Source organism: Chelon labrosus (genome assembly GCF_963514085.1).
Source record: "Chelon labrosus genome assembly, chromosome: 18".
Taxonomy (NCBI): domain Eukaryota; kingdom Metazoa; phylum Chordata; class Actinopteri; order Mugiliformes; family Mugilidae; genus Chelon; species Chelon labrosus.
In genome coordinates this window covers 22,544,192-22,563,844 of record NC_140351.1, presented here as the reverse complement: position 1 = coordinate 22,563,844, position 19,653 = coordinate 22,544,192, and the positions used below count along the sequence as shown (strand labels likewise).

The 19,653-nt window shown below is 41.3% G+C and overlaps 1 pseudogene across 1 annotated transcript; it reads left to right on the top strand.

Moving 5' to 3' along the window:
• Positions 1–248: 248 nt before the first annotated feature.
• Positions 249–19,566, top strand: LOC311503115 (annotated as a pseudogene). Its single transcript, XR_014700000.1, has 15 exons — positions 249–821; positions 1,152–1,277; positions 1,727–1,920; positions 2,245–4,132; positions 4,445–4,615; positions 4,791–4,964; positions 5,231–5,421; positions 13,769–13,988; positions 14,319–14,441; positions 14,787–14,909; positions 15,552–15,745; positions 15,839–17,630; positions 17,846–18,013; positions 18,374–18,547; positions 18,731–19,566. The product of XR_014700000.1 is annotated as an uncharacterized misc_RNA (transcript).
• The last annotated feature ends 87 nt before the right edge of the window (positions 19,567–19,653 follow it).

Genomic DNA, 19,653 nt, shown 5'->3' with positions numbered 1-19,653 from the left:
CAGACAAGCGATCAAAGATGGCCTGCAGCAATGGAGAGTTCGGAGCATTCGGAGGTAAAGTTGCTGTTTTCAAGGTGGAAGTATAGGCACTACTTTAAGCTCATTTAGGTAAAAGGCAAGAACGTGCACGTGAAGTGTACATTATGCTCAGAAAAAAACTTCTAATTCTTAGACATATTTAAACATATATATATATATATATTTATATATATTATTAGATGAATGATCCAATGACAACATGTTAATCTGACTTAGTTAAGACACATGGAATTGATGGAGTGATGATTCATTTATTTTGCAATTTACACTTGTGTCGAGTTAAGTGTGTTGTGTTACTACTACTACTACTTCCTCACATTAATTTTCTTAGCCGCAGATAAGCTACATCTCACGGATCAACCTCAGACTTGTGTAAAGGGTTGAACTATTGTTTTTTTCCTGACTCTTCTTCCCTCTACAGTCCACATGAATGATAATAAGAATAGATAGATAGATAGATAGATATACATATGTAGGTAGATCACTTTGACTTGGTCACAGCAGCTCACAGGTAGAAATGCTTTCAGCGGCATAGCCCCCCACATTGAGCATCACATACACTCTTTTTTTAAAATGGTAAAATCAGGTTTCTCCCATTCTTACTTCTACTATGGTAACCAAGTTTCTGCTGGTTTACTTTTCAGACTGACCGAAGTCCGGAACATGGAGGAAGAAGTGGAACGAGTTGAGTCTACAGTATCCAGCTGTCTATCCATGAAGAGTGACCGGTCTATAGGAGAACCTCCCCCTTTCAGAAATGAACCTGGACCCTCAGACACAAAGTATGAGAACTACTACTAATTGATTTGTATCACTCTTTTGATTTGCTTCAGCCAGTTCCAGTATATTCTATGGTCCTTGTGGTCAGTTTATTTTACTACAGTGTATTTGCTAAAATACAAATAAATATGAGTCCTGTCTTCCTCTCAGCATCTCTGACAGCTGTTAGTCACCTAAAGAAGCTGTAATCTAATGTCAGAGGACTGTTACAAACATGAAACCATGTTATTATCTGTGGTAGCTGTAGGTTGTGGGTTAAGAACTACTTAAATGTCATTTATCACAGAGTTTGTAAGGGATTGATGAGAATATAAACATATTTGTTTTTACAGAGGTCAGTACCACAGACCTCGGGGAGCATGGGAGTCTACAGTATCCAGCCGTCTGTCCATGAAGAGTGACCGGTCTAAAGGGAAACCTCCAGCTTTCAGAAATGAAGCTGGACCCTCAGACACAAAGTATTTCTACTGTAAACTGACCTTTTGGAAGAGTTTAGGATGACGTAGAAATGTTATGCTTAAATATTTATAGTCAAAATGCAAGTAGGTAAGATCCTAGTTTGGATTTTGTAATCAAGAATACTGAGGGTTTGTCTATAGAAAAACACGTGAGAACCTCCATTTCAGAAATTACACTCGTAAATATTCTGTGAAGTTGCTGAAGTCCATAACGATGTGCAGCTGGGCTACTAGTGTATGGATTGTACTGCAGTTTTGACCATATGTAAAATTGAAGAGTGGGGTTAGCAAAGGCTAAAACGCACAATGAGAATTGCTAGGATTGAATGTGATGTATGTATGTTATTGACTTTGGGTAGTAAATATATGCAAGGGGTCTGCCAACATCAATAAAAATAAATAAACACCAATCTGCAAATGTTTGAAGTGATAAATAAATGTGTTGACAGAGAGAGGAAGATGCGTCATGTTTCTGTGAAGGAGCAGCTGTCCTGCTGTGCTTTGTGTCAGGACGTCCTGAAGGATCCAGTCTCCACCAGCTGTGGACACTGGTTCTGCAGACAGTGCATCACCTCCTACTGGGACCAGTCTGCTTCATCAGGAGACACCTCATGTCCCCAGTGTGGAAATAGATCCAGAACAAGTAAGACTGTGCATCTGTCTGCTGATGGACTCTTCTCTGGACATCTATTATTTCAATACACACACATAGTGTGTTCAACGGTCTGACAATTTCAGAGCATTATAAATAATATTCTAAATTAACTACAAGTGACATTTCATTTAATTGTTTCTGCTCTGTATGTACTTGACTTGTGATCTCAGACCTCTGTCAACAGTCTGTAAGACTGTACATCTGTCTGATGATAGACTCTTTTCTGGAAAGTGGACTTGATGTCGTGATGTACTGTACCAATATTCCATTTTTATTTTTCTTGAGTTCCATTGTTCTCTTGCCCTTCAACAGATGTTGGTCTGCAGGAGATTTTAGATGAACATAAAGTCAGTTTGAGGTGGAGATGTGAACATGTGACTGAAGGGACTGCTATAACAGGAAGTGGAACCCTCCTCAACAGGATCTACACTGAGCTCTATATCACAGAGGGACAGAGTGAAGAGGTTAATACCCATCATGAGGTGAGACAGCTTGAGACAGCTTCCAAGATGAAGTCCCTCCATGACACTCCAGTCAAGTGCCACGACATCTTTAAAGCCTTACCTCACCAACAGAGACACATCAGAGTGGTTCTGACCAACGGTGTTGCTGGTGTTGGAAAAACCTCTTTAGTGCAGAAGTTCACTCTGGACTGGGCAGAGGGTTTGGAAAACCAAGATGTCAGTGTGGTGATTTTGCTTTCATTCAGGGAGCTGAATTTGATCAAAGATGAGCAGTACAGTCTTCTCAGGCTGCTCCATGTTTTCCATCCAACATTACAGAAGGTCACAGCAGAGGAGCTGGCTGTCTGTAAACTTCTGTTCATCTTTGACGGCCTGGATGAAAGCAGACTTTCATTGGACTTCAACAACAGTGAGGTTGTGTCTGATGTCACACAGAAGGCATCAGTCAACGTTCTGCTGACAAACCTCATCAAGGGGAAACTGCTTCCCTCAGCTCTGGTCTGGATAACTTCCAGACCTGCAGCAGCCAATCAGATCCCTCCTACATGTGTTGACAGGTTAACAGAAGTACGAGGCTTCACTGACGTCCAGAAGGAGGAGTACTTCAGGAGGAGGTTCAGTGATGAAGAGCTGTCCAGCAGAGTCATCTCCCACATCAAGACCTCCAGGAGCCTCCACATCCTGTGTAGAATCCCAGTCTTCTGCTGGATCACTGCTACAGTTCTGGAGCACATGTTGACTACAGAGCAGAGAGGAGAGCTGCCCAAGACCCTGACTGACATGTACTCACACTACCTGGTTGTTCAGACAAGGAGGAAGAAGAACAAGTACAGTGAAGGACATGAGATGAATGCACAGGAGCTGATGAAGGCTGACAGTAAAGTTATTCTGAATCTGGGGAGGCTGGCATTTGAACAGCTGGAGAAAGAAAACATCATGTTCTACCAAGAAGACCTGGAGTGCTGTGGTCTTGATGTGACAGAGGCCTCAGTGTACTCAGGAGTTTGTACAGAGATCTTCAGAAGAGAGAGTGTCATCTTCCAGAAAACAGTCTACTGCTTTGTTCATCTGAGTGTTCAGGAGTTTCTGGCTGCAGTCTACATGTTCCACTGTTACACCAACAGGAAGACAGAGGTGTTGAAGGACTTCCTGAAAGATTTGCAGCATTCCAATCTGGATGACCCCGTGAGAGACAGTGATGATCACGATTATCACGACGATGACATGCTGATGAAAATATCATCCAAACAAGACTTCCAGTGTATCAGGAGGTCTCTGGATGACTTCCTGTTTAGAGTCACGGAGAAATCCCTGCAGAGTAAAAATGGTCACCTGGACCTGTTTGTTCGTTTCCTTCATGGCCTCTCTCTGGAGTCCAACCAGAGACTCTTAGGAGGCCTGCTAGGTCAGACAGAGGACAGTCCAGAAATCATCCAGAAAGCCATCAACAACCTAAAGAAGATGAACACAGATAAAATCTCTCCTGACAGAAGCATTAACATATTCCACTGTCTGATGGAGATGAACGACCTCTCAGTGCATCAAGAGATCCAAGAGTTCCTGAAATCAGAGAACAGATCAGAGAAGAAACTCTCTGAGATCCACTGCTCAGCTCTGGCCTACATGCTACAGATGTCAGACGGGGTTCTGGATGAGTTGAATCTTGACAAGTACAACACATCAGAGAAAGGACGATGGAGACTAATCCCAGCTGTGAGGAACTGCAGAAAGGCTCGGTGAGTCCTGATGTGTCTAGGCCCATCACAATGTTGCACGTACGGTGTCTTGCAGTTAATACTTAGATTCATATTCTTTATTGTCAAATAGTAACTTAGTTACAACAATAATAGTAATTAATACATTTTAGTAACATGGGTTTACACGGTGTAAAACATCTTGAAACCTGCTGCTTGGACTTTGTCATCAACATGCTCTCTTTTTTTGTTCATCAGTTATAACGTCACTCTGTTTCAAATGTATTCGGTATGTAAAAGGCAGACAATTTCAATTTTAGATACAAACAGATTGTATATGTTTTGTAATCACAGACTTTCTGGATGTCGACTCTCAGAGACTCACTGTGAAGTTGTGGCCTCAGCTCTGAAGTCCAACCCCTCCCATCTGAGAGAGTTGGACCTGAGTGGAAACAGCCTGCAGGATTCAGGAGTGAAGCTCTTTGCTGGACTGGGGAGTCCAAACTGTAGACTGGAGACTCTGAGGTCAGTTCACCGATTGGAGCTGTTGTAGGAGTTCTTCATTTCTGTGCTAGAGTAAGAGAGACTTAATTTTTGTCGAAGGCTAACATGATGATATCAGAAGGGCAAAGTCAACTCCTCATTTTAACAGACATGTTGTTGATTAGATTTTTATTTATATCTTTTGTTATTTATTCAGACTGTGGGGCTGCGGTTTGTCAGAGATCAGCTTTGATTCCCTGGTCTCAGTTCTGAAATCCAACCCCTCCCATCTCAGAAAGCTGGACTTGAGTCTGAACAACCTGCAGGATTCATCAGTGAAGCAGCTGTGTGGTTTTCTGGAGAGTCCACTCTGTAGACTGGAGACCATGAGGTCAGTTCACTGGCTGTCTGTTACTATTGTAGATCTGATATATTTAATTACCAACTCAACCAAACTTTTTATGCTTTTATACAAGTGTTAAATTTCCTTTTGTTCAAGATGACTGTTTCTAGCAGAAACTGTAGAAAATGTCCACTGTTAGTTCTTAAAGTCAGCAAAGCTTAAGTGCAGTTTCATGTAATCCTAACACATCTAATTGAATTTTAACTTTTATCTGCATTATTAAATTGTATCTACATCTTTTATTCTTCATTCAGATTGAGTCACTGCAGGTTGTCAGAGATCAGCTGTGATAATCTGGTCTCAGCTTTGAAGTCCAACCCCTCCCATCTGAGAGAGCTGGACCTCAGTTACAACAATCTGCAGGATTCAGATGTGAAGCAGCTGTTTGATCTCGTGGAGAGTCCACTCTGTAGACTGGAGAATCTGAGGTCAGTAGAGGGTTGCAGTCAGTCCATGCTGCTTTCAACAGTATTGTACTAAACACCAGCTAGTGTCAAAGCAAAGATTCAGTGTACCTCCTGTACACCTTTCTGTAAACCTGCTTTCATCAGTGAAGCCATGAGAAGAGAATGGAGACAAAGAGAGACAAGAGTCTTGTTGTGATCATGTGTTCAGAAAATAAATCTGGATTCCAGCTGACAGCCTTACAAGATGTACAGCGACAGTGGTGATCATTCATCAAACTGTCCTGATATGTCTGTTTCAGACACAGATGAGATGTTCATTATCACACACAGACTGTTTCTTTAAATGGAGCAGCAGTAAATCCATCACTAAAGTGTTTGTACAGTAATGAATTGTTCAAGAATCTCAGCAGTTTATTTCTACTGTGGACTTGAGTGAAATCTGCAGAGGAAACAGACTTGATGCTAAAAGTTTCTGCAGGTCTGTGTGTGTTCACTCCAACACGTTAACAGCTGCTCCACTGCTGCTCTGAACAGGACTGAAGTCCCTGCTGCTCTTTATACTGGTGTGCTGTATCACTGACTGACAGCTGATGAAGGGAGTCTCTGGAAACACTCATGTATCTCCTCTCTTCTTTCTTCTTCTCTCTACAGATGGGAGTCTCGGTCTTTGTAAAGATGACAGTAAACAGGATGGTGTGTGAGTTCAGAGAAGATGAGCTGTGTCCTGATGATCCAGAGAGGTTGAAGCAGCAGCATCAGCTTGTGTGTAGAGTAGGGGTGTAACGGTACGCACAAGTCACAGTTTGGTACGTACCCTGGTGTGGGGGTCACGGTCACTCAACAAAAACTCACACATGTATAAGACTAGCTTTTTTTCATTCATTTATTTTGAACTGACACCAATTGACAAAAAAATAAAAAACACCTCCTGTTATAAAAGTAAAAATATAAAAGTAAAAAATAGAATAAAACATAAAAAAAAAAAAAAATGCATTAGGAGGGTTCTCATACCATTCATTCATTTTGTTCATACAAAGGAAAAGAAAAAGCACAATTTCTCGTAGGGATTAACTGTCAACTTTGGTAACTTCATTATAAGAAACTAACATTTTCAGTGTTGTATTACACAGTAAAATGTAATCAGTGAACATACTCTCACACTAGCAATATTGTCAAAAAAGTCAAACAAATATTTCAAATACTAGCAAAATCTCTTGAAAATACTACAAAATAAATAATGAGGGTGCCTGATGTACGTTAGCATGTTTCATGTGTTTCCAGCGACGCACCTCCATTAGACAGCATTGGCAGACAGTCTTTGTCCGGTCCACCACTCGCGTGGAAATTACTTTTCTTCTTCTGTAGGCTAATTACGTTTGCTGGCAGCTTTTAGGCTCATTACCGCCACCTGATTGAAGTGACAACTCGACTTTTTCTTTTTTTTAATAGGCTGCTCACTCAGACATACATTCGCCGCATGACTGCGTGCACCAAAACCGTGACACCCGTACCGTGACACCGGGACAAATACAAATACCGTTACACCTCTAGTGTAGAGAGACTCAGACTTCCTGCTGAAAAACATGAGCGAAAACACATCCATTTTACTCACAGTGATGCAGACTCTGTTTAGTTTCACTGACTCAGCATTTAGATATGTTTCTCTTTCTGTTCCGTGCTTATAGTTCATTGAGTGAAGATCATTTCTGATATTTACTATAACAAATGCAAATGCAGAATACTTTAACCTTCACGAAGCTTAATAATGATAACATGATTACATGGAGTAGAGGCCTGGAGTGATGCACGTAAAGCCTGAATTAAATAATTCTCCAGGACAGGGACATTTCATATCCCTCTAAAATCAAGAATGAGAAGATGACTTCAGTCATGAAAGACCTGTATCCTCCCCCCAGAATAACACCCAGAGCCATTTGTATCCTGACATTTCTACTTTGTTTTTTCTTCTGTTACTTTTCTGTTACTCTTCAGGATTTTAGAAAGAGCTAATCAGTGATTTCCTGCTTATGATGTTTCTGTGTAAATTAGATTAGTGTGTCATTCTACAGAGTGATCTTTCTATCTTCTACTCTCAGCAGAATCAGTTTGCAGCTCAGATTGACTTTGGCGCCCAAGCTTGGGAAGAGAGTGCTTTATGCTACCATGATAGCAAAAGTTTCCTTGTCCAAAGTATTTCTGGTGAATAATGAATAAGATGATGTGCAGACTGATGCAGAATATTTGCTTTTAAAAAAAAAAAAATAATAAATAAATAAATAAATAAATAAAATTAAAAAAAATTGAATTATTATGATTTTGTAAACTCTTTTGTCTGGTCTCCACTTAATGAATCGGGTTGTAAATCTGGTTAACTCCTTTAACTCTTCTGCAACATCTTCCAGATGCGGATATTTCAAGCTCTCTAAGCAGACAGTTTGCCAGGAAATGAGTACTTGTTGGAAACATTTAGAGGTCCCCTAATTCTCCCATAAAATTAGTTATTTAGAAACACTCCTAAACTACCAACTGGAGCTATGTATTTACTAAGAGGACCTGCTACTCATCACTGTCTGTCCATTTACTGGCTGATAGAGAGTTGTTGCTGAGGTTCCTCTAAAGGCCACCAGATGGTGGTGTTTCCTCATCCACTTCCCTTCATCTCATTTTTCCAGAAGTTTGAACACAAGATGATAAATTACACCCTCTTCATATGATCTGACATTGCCATGCCCTTAATACGACATTAACATGTGAAGCTGCCAAGTGTAACAATTTGAAGAAACATTTGAAAGAAAAATGTAATATAACTTGTTTAAAGATTGTCTTTGACAGAAAAATATTGGGTTTAGGTACTAGATTTAGCAAAACAGGTTATATTCATGTACGATTATGTGCCTTGCTTTGTAGAAAACTTGTTAGTTCAAGGAGAGTTCAGGAGGCCTGAGACCTTGGTGCCACCTGAAGATACTCCCTCTCTCAGTAGAATAGATAACATGTTTGATGACAGGCAGTATGACGTGTACTGAAGATAATCTAGCATTGTGTATAAATACTGTTTCATTCTTCTGTTCGGAGAGCTCCTCTCCCATAACCTTGTGTTGTGTGAGATTCAGTGCACTGCTTGAATAAAGAAACGCCGACTTCGAGATCCTCATTTCAAGAGTGGTGATTCCTTTTTTCACCTCACAGTCTTCTTCAGAAAAAGCCTTTATTTGTCTCACAATGGGGAACTTGCAGTTTACAACAGCATACAAAAGAGCAGCAATATCAAGAATAAAAAGTACAGGGTATAAAAGATAGATAATAAAATAAAATAGAATAAAAAATACTGGCATATATACAAAAAGTACAATGGACTACACAGGTTTTGAATTGCACAGATGATTGTCAGGTATTGCACAGATGGACCATGTTATCAAGTTGTACACAGTAGTAAATAGTAAGAACGTTAAACCTTGAGGTGTAATAATATTGCACATATTAGTAGTGGAGGCAGGAGGCAGGAAAGACCTTCTGAATGTTTCCTTCACACAGCGAGGGTGAAGCAGTCTGTCCCTGAAGCTACTCCTCAGTGCTGTCAGGTCATCCTGCAGGGGGTAGGACTCATTGTCCAGCATGGAGGACAGTTTAGCCATGACTGTTCTGTCACCCACTTCCCTCACTGAGCCCAGAGAGCAGCCCAGGACAGAGCTGGACTTCCTGATGACCTTGTCCAGCTTCTTCCCCTCCCTTTTCTTCAGTTTTCTAAAATAAAAACTCAACAAAAACGCAAGTCTCACAATAAAGTCTATTAAAAAGTGAAAATAACTTCAAGCTATATCTGGAAACTCCTCTTCTGTTATTACAGCTAGTGAATTAACCACTTTTTTGTAATGTTTCTCTCCAACAGTCAGCAAGGGTTACGATGTGTTTATTTGCTGGAAATTTTTAGAAGTGTCCTGAATTACCATTATTATCATTCAATTTAAAAAATCTTGAACATCCACTAAATCTATGTACTCGCATGAGCTCCAACTGCTGAAGAAGTCAGCTGCAGTTCTTCTAATGCTTGATTATTCTGTTGTTATCACAGACAGTTAACCAACCACAGTAACACTGATGTTTCAAACTCTCCAAGCTGACAGTCAGCCAGGATGTGTGTATTTACAGGAAATAAATAGAGGTCCCTGAAGAAACTATCAAATCATTATTCTAAAAACAATTGAACTATGGATCTATGTATGGATGGCAGTTGAAGTATTGGCTGGGATGTTGTGCCTGATGGTTCCAACTCATTTTGTTTCATCTGGGGCCTATAAACACACCGTCAGATCCACACATCGATAAACTCACCAGATTTCCTGTAAATAAACGGGGGAGGAGCTCACCTGAGCAGGTGATCAAGTTTCATGAGAACAGGAAGAGAACACTGAAATCAACTCTGACTTTGTTGTGAATCGACAGAAGGCGGTTGAACGATGAGGCAGGGTGAGTGTTAACGCAACATTATAGTCCTTTTTCATGATATTTTAACTTGTCACAGTGAGGAAACCACAGGAGTACCCATGATGGTTCAGTTCCTTTAAGCATCTCAAAATGCCATGACAGGACCTCCCCTAAGTGGACGGCACCTATTATTAATACACCTGTGTTTTCCTCACTATGACCAATCAAAAAGTTAAATTATAATTTTTCTCTGTATGCATTGGGGAGAGAAGAAGATTCAGAATTGACTTCTGTCAAAAAAACAAAACAAAACAAAAAAACGACATTTGTTGTGTTTTCTTGGTGTTTTCAGGAGTGCCACTTGACAGACTGGCTTGTCCTGATTCTTGTGTTCTGACGTCACACTCTGTGCTGCTTGTTTACCTCTAAAAAAAGAAATGAAAGAAGCAATGAATGGAATCTCCAGTACCCAGATTAGACTGACCTGAATTCTGTGTGGTGTCTCAGTTCAGCAGTGACAACAAACTTAGAGCATGTTAATTATAAGCAGATTAAATGATGATGAAGACTGCAGATCTGGAGAAGAAGTTGTCCCTCAGTCTGTTAGTTGTTCTTCTGATTGTCTTGTATCTTTCCCTGATGGCAAGGGGACAAACACACTGTAGTCTTGGTGGTTCAGGTCAGAGCTGTTAGCTCTTTTGTGTAGGCAGCTTGAATACATATAATCCGGATCTGGAAGAACAGTTTCCATTAACTGTGAAAAAAGTGAGTATAGATAAACACAGGTGGCAGTGCCTCACCTGGCATCATGAAAAGTAATTATGATAAAATAAATTACACTATTTGTCCATTGGTCTGTGATATAAATGCAATTTCTGTATGATTCCCGTCATTTCGATCATTTTTATAATCAAAATCGCTGAATGTACATTTCCTGTGTGAATACAACCATAGGGAGCGACGCAAGTTGAAGCAGCAGCGAGCTGAGCCTCACCTCGAGTTGCACAATTTCTCACAAACCGGGTTAGGCTCTTGTGCTTGGCGCTGGATGGTAGCAGTCCATTTATTGTGATCTTTTCTCTGTGTGAAAGCCAAAAATGAAAGACTGTCGAGGGTGAAATGTGTTTGAAGATAATGTATTAGTAGGAATGTACAGTGAAATGTATTTTTGTACCAGTAGCCAGTAGTAAAAAGTTATGCAGTAAAACAGTAATAATTGCACATAGCACACAAGGTAAACAATATAAATATAAATGTAAAACTGGGAAAAATAAAATAGAATAAAATATGGACTGTACATAAAATATAGACTGTTAACTTGAAATGTAAACTTAGAAGGGGTAGCTCGTATGTATACACATTCACAGTATTTGAAAGCAGCTATGTGACTAAAGTGCAGTAGTGCTGTGGTATTAAGGTCCAGTTAAGGCTCAGTGTTGAGCAGACGGATGGCCTGTGGATAGAAACTCTTCTTAAGCCTCTCAGTCTTTGTCCTCAAGCAGCAGAAACGCCGACCTGATGGCAGTAGAGAGAAGCAAGAGTGTCCGGGGTGACTGGGCTGTTTGAGGATCTTCTTGGCCATTAACCTGCAACATTTTGTGTAAATGTCCTGCAGGTTTGCAGGTTAGGGAGGGGGATTCTGATGGTCTGATGAATGGACGACTCTTTCTACCTCTGAGCCACTGATAATAACTGGATGCAAGACCCTCTGCTGTTTCCTGCTGAAGTCCACTATCAGCTCCTTTGTTTTGCTGACGTTCAGCAGGAGGTTCTCCCGGCACCAGTCCTCCAGGTGGGAGACCTCCCTCCCTTAGGCTGTCTCGTCATCGCGGGAGATTAGTCCCACAACAATGGTGTCATCAGCAAACTTGATGCTGAGTACAGCAGAGGGCTGAGCACACAGCCCTGGGGGAATCTGATGTTGAAAGTGAGGGGGGCTGAAGTGTGGTGACCGACTCGAACCACCTGTGGTCTGCCGGTCAGGAATCTTAAGACCCACCTGCACAGGGAGGAGTCCAGACCCAGGTCATGCAGCTTAGAGGCCACTCTAAGCACTCTCACATAGTTTCTCTTGCCAGTGTCCACATGTGAGAGGGTTTTGTGGAGGAGGAAGGTTATGGCGTAATTAGTGGATCTGTCCGGCTGGTATGCCGGTCTCTCAATTGGACCAATATTACAAGATTCAAGCCTTGGTTGTTTCATACTTCAGCTGTAAAATGAAGAAAATAAAGTAAATCTTTCATCGTTTCATAGGAATAATCTGCAGTTTACCAGGGGCGATTCTAGACCTGGAGCTTTGCTGGGGCACAGGCCCCCAACTCCCAATACATTAAAAATAAAAATAAAAAATTAAATGTGTGCACAATATGAAATAAATGGCTAGCCTACGGGTACAAGCTTCAAAATCATTATTGTCACTGTCATACTGTAGGCTATATTAAACCACTGGTAAAGATACAAGGATAGATTCATGGGTACAATATAATGATATTTATTTGCACATGCACACCTCAAAGATTTACAAACAACATCCTCTTACTGCAACCATTTAAGATTAGAAAGAGTCAGATTCTTTACTACCTAAACCTCAGTCCATGTTTAAAACAAGTAGTTCAGGAAAGCAAAGTAGGCTTTCCTACTAATACAAGGGAAGCTTATTTTTAGTCAAAATTGAGATATACCTACCTCCCAGGCAAGGGTCCTAGTCATCCTGGCAATACTGCAGTTCTTTGTAGCTTAAATAGCCTACTAAAGCCTTCATACTGACTTTTGGTGATAATTTGCAAATGTATCAGAGCTCTGACTCTGTGTAGATTAGTATAGGCTACATTATAGGCAAATTATCACCTATAGGCTACTCTGACTCTGTGTAGATTATTATAGGCTACATTTGCAAATGCACAAACTTATTTAAGTTTGCCATTAAACCATTGATCAAATCATAGCACTGGCTATTACCAGCATAAATGTTAATGTTACCGTGTGGACAATTATCATACCTCCCTCGTCCTCCTCATCTCTCCTCACTGTTCCTCTCCCTCTGCCTCTGTTCAGGAAGAATCTGATGTCCATCTCTGAATAGTTTATCAGAAGGCTATGTTTAGTTTTACAGTAGGACAGCTTCACAAACAGTATAGGCTACTTTTACAGGGCTCTCTCTACAGTATACGTGTAAATCATTATTAATTGTCCGCATGTGTGCATGCAGCCTACGCATGGTGTGAGTGTGTGTGTGAGGGAGAGAGCACAAGCTGGTAAACTGTTGCTAAATTTAGGCTACAATGACGCTAAGCATTGAAAAACAGATGCTAATTATGTGGGCAACATTCTCTAACAGCGATCAACTTGTCATTTTTTCTGTCAAACAAGTTGTGAATTTGTTGTAACATTAAAACAGGGGACGACTTACTCTGTGCTGAAAGTGATGTGACGAGCTCCAGCGGTTTCCACTGTGTACTGTATGTGTGTGTGTGCATACAACGAAACACTCGGAAGAATCATGTGAACGATTTTCATTGGTTGTTGCGTTCAATCTTACCCAGCTACAGAGGTGCTATTTCCTGATCGGCTATTATGGCCCCTTTCTTTTTTCTTTGTTTTTTTTTTTTTTACTGGCTGGTAAGTGACAGGCTCGAGTCGTGACTAAAGCAGGCACGGAGATGTGCTCATGAATGCCGTTTCCAGCGAGAGCAGCGCTAGAATTTTACTGGGGCACTGGAGACTTTTACTAAGGCACGTGCCCCAGTGAATAAGGTCTAGTAACGCCCCTGCAGTTTACTGTATGTAGGCAACATAGACATGCTCCCAAGAGGAGAGAGTCAAAGTGTCCATATATCGAAGACACTCACTGGTTTGTTTACAACCTGGACTCTTTAGACAGACACAATATGTATGGCAATGGTACAATGCTGAAATGATGGACAAGAAGCAGCCGCACACTGACTGCTTGATGAAAACTAGAGAAAAGCTTTGTCCTGTTCTGTTGTTCAGTTCAACTCTTTGTGGGGGTAAACAAACTCATTATTCCTAGTTTACCTCTCAGACTGATGGAAGTCCAGAAGATGAAGGAAGAAAAGGACAGAGCAGAGTCTCCAGTATTTAGCTGTCTGTCCATGAAGAGTGACGTGTCCAGGTTTGAACCTCCTGTCTTCAGTGATAAACCTGGACCCTCAGACACAAAGTAAGTGAGCTGCTACTAACTCATCTATGTGACTAATTCTGAACAATTTCAGCTAAAATGTAAGTTCCTGGTGGTTGATTCATTTTACTACAGGACTATTACTATTATGAAACATCAATTAAATGAATTCAGTTAGTTTCCAGTCATTCTGCAGCATGGAATATGTTGCAGAATGACTGGAGAGTAACTGAGTTCATTTCACTGAGCACTTTTAAATCCAAACTGAGAGGACATGAAGCTGACTCCACAATATGCACATGTTTTTATAATCTCCTCTTAAATATAATCTTTTTTCCTTTACTTGTCTTTTGTTTGTGTTTCAAAATACAGAGGTTGGTACCACAGACCTCAGAGAGCAGAGTCTCCAGTATCCAGCTGTCTGTCCATGAAGAGTGACGGGTCCAGGTTTGAACCCTCATTCTTCGGTGATGAACCTGGACCCTCAGACACAAAGTAAGTGAACTGCTACCAATTTTGATTCACTTTAGTCAGTTCCAGTACAGTTTCTGTTTCCTGGTTGATTCATTTTACTAAAATGTATTTTCTGAACTAAATCAATTTTCTTTTTTTGTTTTGACACATAAATATAATTAGTCCTGTCTTCCTCTTAGCATCTCTCACAGTTGTCAGTCACATAGAGAAGCTGTAATCTAATCTCAGAGGACTGTTACAAACATGAAACCATCTTATTATTTGCAGTAGCAGAAGTCTGTGTATTAACATTAACTTAAATGACTTTTATTACAGGAGTAATATCATCAGTGATTGCTGACAATAGAAATACATTTGTTTTTACAGAGGTCGGTACCACAGACCTCAGAGAGCAGAGTCTCCAGTATCCAGCTGTCTGTCCATGAAGAGTGACGGGTCCAGGTTTGAACCTCCATTCTTCAGTGATGAACCTGGACCTTCTGTCACAAAGTAAGTGATCTTCTATGAACTCATTAATATGACTCTTTTGAATCCAGATCATTCAGTTTTATTGAAGGACTGATACAAACCAGTCTGGTTCCTTTCTGAGCAGAGTTTTCATGTTCTTCCTGTGCATGCGTGGGGTTTCTGTGGGTTGTCTGGTTTCCTCCCACATTCCAAAGAAATGCATGTTACGTTAATTGGTGATTCTAAATTTGCCCTTGGTATGCACGTGAGTTTGAATGGTTGTTTACCTCTGTGTTTGCCCTGTCATAGACTGGTGACCTGTAAGCATGTTCCCCATCTATTGACCAAGCTGTAGTTTATGTATTTAGAACTACTTAAGAAACTTGGAGTGCTTATGGTTTAGAAAGTAGAGTGGGTTCTCCACAAACCAGAGGGTTTCCAGTTTGACTCCCAGTACAGGGACCACATGTCAAAGTGTCTTGAGCAAAACACTGAGCCCTGTGGTTGGCACTGGTGTGTTCTTGAGTGAACGAGTGGGTGACATTGTGAATGTAAAGCGCTTTGAGTACCAACAGGTAGAAAGGTACTTTATATTGTATATATACGTAAATACAAACCATTTACCATTTTTACATTAATCACAGAATTAGTCATGGTTTTAGTAATAAATAAATGTGCTGACAGACAGAGGAAGAGGAGTCATGTTTCTGTGGAGGAGCAGCTGTCCTGCTGTGCTTTGTGTCAGGACGTTCTGAAGGATCCAGTCTTTACCAGCTGTGGACACTGGTTCTGCAGACACTGCATCACCTCATACTGGGACCAGTCTACTTCATCAGGAGACTCCTCCTGTCCCCAATGTGGACAAAGATCACAAACAAGTAAGACTACATCTGTCTGCTGATGGGCTCTATTCTGAAAACTGGAACTGCCATTTTTTTTTCAAATATTACATTGTTAATTTTCCCCAACAGATGTCTGTCTGCAGGAGGTTTTAGATGAACATAAGATCAGTCTGAGAAGGAGATGTGAACGTGTGACTGAAGGAACTGATCTAACAGGAAGTGAAACCCTCCTCAACACGATCTACACTGAGCTCTACATCGTAGAAGGACAGAGTATACAGGTTAATACCCAACATGAGGTGAAGCAGCTTGAGACAGCTTCCAAGAAATCCCTCCATGACACTCCAATCAAGTGCCACGACATCTTTAAAGCCTTACCTGACCAACAGAGACACAGCAGAGTGGTTCTGACCAACGGTGTCGCTGGCGTTGGAAAAACCTTTTCAGTGCAGAAGTTCACTCTGGACTGGGCAGAGGGTTTGGAAAACCAAGATGTCAGTGTGGTGATTGTGCGTTCATTCAGGGAGCTGAATTTGATCAAAGATGAGCAGTACAGTCTTCTCAGGCTGCTCCATGTTTTCCATCCAACATTACAGAAGGTCACAGCAGAGAAGCTGGCTGTCTGTAAACTTCTGTTCATCTTTGACGGCTTGGATGAAAGCAGAATTTCATTGGACTTCAACAACAGTGAGATTGTGTCTGATGTCACACAGAAGGCATCAGTCAACGTTCTGCTGACAAACCTCATCAAGAGGAAACTGCTTCCCTCAGCTCTGGTCTGGATAACTTCCAGACCTGCAGCAGCCAATCAGATTCCTCCTACATGTGTTGACAGGTTAACAGAAGTACGAGGCTTCACTGACGTCCAGAAGGAGGAGTACTTCAGGAGGAGGTTCAGTGATGAAGAGCTGTCCAGCAGAGTCATCTCCCACATCAAGACCTCCAGGAGCCTCCACATCCTGTGCAGAATCCCTGTCTTCTGCTGGATCACTGCTACAGTTCTGGAGCACATGTTGACTACAGAGCAGAGAGGAGAGCTGCCCAAGACCCTGACTGACATGTACTCACACTTCCTGGCTGTTCAGACAAAGAGAAAGAAGAACAAGTACAATGAAGGACATGAGATGAGTGCACAGGAGCTGATGGAGGCTGATAAGGAAATTCTTCTGAAGCTGGGGAGGCTGGCGTTTGAACATCTGGAGAAAGGAAACATCATGTTCTACTAAGAAGACTTGGAGCGATGTGGTCTTGAAGTGACAGAGGCCTCAGTGTACTCAGGACTTTGTACAGAGATCTTCAAAAGAGAGAGTGTGATCTTCCAGAAAACAGTCTACTGCTTTGTTCATCTGAGCATTCAGGAGTTTCTGGCTGCAGTCTACATGTTCCACTGTTACACCAACAGGAAAACAAAGGTGCTGGAGGATTTCTTGGGGAAAGACTTGCAGCACCTCACTAAGTCTCTGGATGACTTCCTGCTTAGAGTCATGGAGAAATCCCTGCAGAGTAAGAATGGTCACCTGGAACTGTTTGTTCGCTTCCTTCATGGCCTCTCTCTGGAGTCCAACCAGAGACTCTTAGGAGGGCTTCTGGGCCAGACAGAGAACAGTCCAGACACTATCCAGAGAGCCATCAACAACCTGAAGGATATGAATACAACTCAATTCTGTCCTGACAGAAGCATCAACACCTTTCACTGTCTGATGGAGATGAACGACCTCTCAGTTCATCAGGAGATCCAAGAGTTCTTAAAGTCAGAGAACAGATCAGAGAAGACACTCTCTGGAATCCTCTGCTCAGCTCTGGCCTACATGCTGCAGATGTCAGAGGAGGTTCTGGAAGAGTTGGACCTGGACAAGTACAACACAACATGGGAGGGGCGACGGAGGCTGTGCCCAGCTTTGAGGAACTGTAGAAAAGCTCGGTGAGTCCTGATGTGATCATTAACATAATCAATCAGTGTAGATTAGTAATTTAGTTCTTCAAATATGCATCGTATTAAACTGAACCACAGATATGAAGAGGAGATGTTCATCAGATTATGACTTCACACTGTTTCATATGTTCATATGCATTCAGTTTGTATTTAGATTGTAAATGATCTGCTTTTACAACAGATGTAATGTTTTCTAATCACAGACTTACTGAGTGTGGAGTCTCAATGACTTTCTGTGCAATATCAGCTCTGAAATCTAACCCTTCCTACCTGAGAGATCTGGACCTCAGTAGAAACAATCTGCCGGATTCAGTCGTGAAGGCGCTGTCTGGTGGACTAGAGAGTCCAAACTGTAAACTGGAGATTCTGAGGTCAGTTCACTGACTGTAGCTGCTGTAGGTTTTCTCCATTTATCCAGGTCAAATCATTGAGTGATGTGTCAAAAATTCAGTAATGCAGTATGTACAAATCTAAAGAAGTTCCTACTTTTTCTCAAATGTTCTGTCTTTCCAAATGTCTTATGGCTACAAATATACTGAAAACTTTAAAATCTGTTCCAAAATACACTAATAATCAGTGATGGATGCTAAATGTTGTGTTACATTTAGTAGTCGTGTCTGGTTGAAATGATGATGATCCACAATAACAGAAGGACTAAGCCAGTCTGCACATTTTAACAAAACATGTCTGATTAGAATTTTTATCTAAATCTTTTCTTCTTCTTCATTCAGATTGAAGTGCTGTGGTTTGTTAGATGCCACCTATGCTGACATTGTCTCAGCTCTGAAGTCCAACCCCTCCCATCTGAGAGAACTGGACCTGAGTGGAAACAATCTTCAGGATTCAGGAGTGAAGCAGCTGTGCGTTTTTCTGGAGAGTCCAGACTGTAGACTGGAGAGTCTGAGGTCAGACACCATGTTTTATTTGTCTGATGAGGTTAAAATTATGTAAAAGCTAACACATACGTTTCTATACATAGAGCATCTGGTGGAACTGGCTGAAGTCACTTTGTCTTTATTGAAGCAGCACTGGATGATTTCAAGCAGGAACTTTTCCTTCTAAACTGACATCTTTTAATCTTTATTCAGGTTAGCTGGCTGCAGTTTGTCAGAGATCAGCTGTGACTTTCTGGTCTCAGCTCTGAAGTCCAACCCCTCCCATCTGAGAGAGCTGGACTTGAGTGACAACTATCTGCAGGATTCAGGAGTGAAGAAGATGCTTGATCTGAAGATGAGTCCAGACTATAGACTTGAGACTCTAGGGTCAGTATGAAGTTGCAGTCAGCAAGCATGCTGCTTTCATGGGTATGGGTACTCTCCAGAAGCTTGTTGAGATCATGTGTTTTGTGTGAGTTGATGTGAAGACTGTTGTTGTTGTTGTTATTCTGATCATGTATTCAGGAAATGAATCTGGATTCCAACTGACAGCCTTACAAGATGTATAGAGACAATGATGATCATTCATCAAACTGTCCTACCATTAAATCTGATGTCAGACTGTGTGTTTTCTTATTTCATCAACGAACAACTGATCACAGCTCTGAGATCAGTCTGACTGAAGCCTGCACAGCCAAGTACCATCATTACATTTAGTAACCATGAGCAGAGTCATCACATTTGTATCTCTGTCCTTGTGATATCTTCAGGCGGCAACCTTCGGGTCTGAACTGAAGCCCATGTGGAAGTGTTTTCCACATGAACTGCAGTTCATCGAGTGGCCGCCTGAGGCTGGCTCCAAAACAGATCAAATCCACATAGACCCCCATGTTAAAATGCCCAACTTCACAACAGTGTTAATATTTCTGAAACGGATGAGATGTTCATCAACACACACAGACTCTTTCTTTAAATGGAGCAGCAGTAAACCCATCACTAAAGTGCTCCTGCTGCTCTTTATACTGGGTGTGCTGCATCACTGACTGACAGCTGATGAAGGGAGTCTCTGGAAACACTCATCTGTCCCCTCTCTTCATTTTTCTGCAGATGGTGATAATGCTCTTGTAAAGGTGAGA